At 31.1% G+C, this 1,143-nt stretch overlaps 1 non-coding gene across 1 annotated transcript; it reads right to left on the minus strand.

Annotated features, from left to right (window-relative positions):
* Positions 1 to 1,000: 1,000 nt before the first annotated feature.
* On the minus strand, positions 1,001 to 1,107 carry LOC111740489. Its single transcript, XR_002780628.1, has one exon. It is a non-coding gene; the product is annotated as a U6 spliceosomal RNA (small nuclear RNA).
* Between the last annotated feature and the right edge of the window lie 36 nt (positions 1,108 to 1,143).

Consider the following 1,143-nt stretch of genomic DNA (forward strand, 5'->3'; position numbering starts at 1 on the left):
TATGACTTCATTACTTTTTAAAAGAAAAGTTTTAGACATTCAAATACCCAATTAACATTACGGTAATGAACTTGAGTTTTATTAAATCTTCCTCCCTCTTTCTGTCCTTTAGTGAAAATGTTAAGCAATTACATTGTTGTCCAAAGATCCAAGATGGATAATTAACCACTAAATAATTATTATTTCTGTTTGCAGAACAGTGGAAATACAAAGTAATCGTGATGGTGATATAAGATGATTTGCTCAAAGTCAAATAAATAACAAAGCAAGAATTTGAGTACATTTAAGGTATAAAATATTCATTAAAAAATAAGTGTATCTAATAGGTTTTTGGAGGAGTCTCTAGGGTGTTCTATATAAAGAATCATATCATCTGTAAAAAGTGACAATTTGACTTCTTTGTTCCCAGTATGGATGCTTTTTATTTCTACTCTTGCCTGATTGCTCTATCTAGGACTTCCAATACTGTATTGAATAAGAGTGCTGAGAGCAGGAATCCTATCTTGGTTCCCCTGATCCTAGAGGAAAAAGTTTCATATTTTTCACCATTAAGTATGATACTAGTTGGGGTTTTGTTGTACATGGCCTTTATTATGTTGTGGTACTTTCTTTCTATACCCATTTTATTAAGTGTTTTTATCATAAAATGGATGCTGTATCATGTCAAATATTTTTCCTATATCTATTGTTATGATCATATAATTTTTATCCTTTGTTTTGTTTATGTGCTGTATCACATTGATCAATTTGAATGTGTTGAATCATCCTTGCACTCCTGGAATGAACCCCACCTATGACCATGATGTATAGTTTTTTAATGTATCGTTGTATTTGATTTCCTTGTACTTTGTTTAGGATTTTTGTATCTGTATTCATCAGAGATATTAGTCTGCAGGGTTTTTTTTTTAATCTTTCTACTTAGATTTTATTTAATATCTTATTTGTAACCTAACTCTCAGTGAGGAAACTTTTGTTAAACTAAGAGAATGAGAATTTTCATAAAAATATGGAATGCTTCATGAATTTGCATGTCATCCTTGCACAGGGGCCATGCTAATCTTCTCTGTATCATTCCAGTTTTAGTATATGTGCTGCCGAAGCAAGCACTAATCTGCAGTTTTTTGTGTTATCCTTACCAGGTTT

The sequence above is a fragment of the Pteropus vampyrus genome, unplaced genomic scaffold (assembly GCF_000151845.1).
Source record: "Pteropus vampyrus isolate Shadow unplaced genomic scaffold, Pvam_2.0 Scaffold64, whole genome shotgun sequence".
Classification (NCBI taxonomy): Eukaryota; Metazoa; Chordata; class Mammalia; order Chiroptera; family Pteropodidae; genus Pteropus; species Pteropus vampyrus.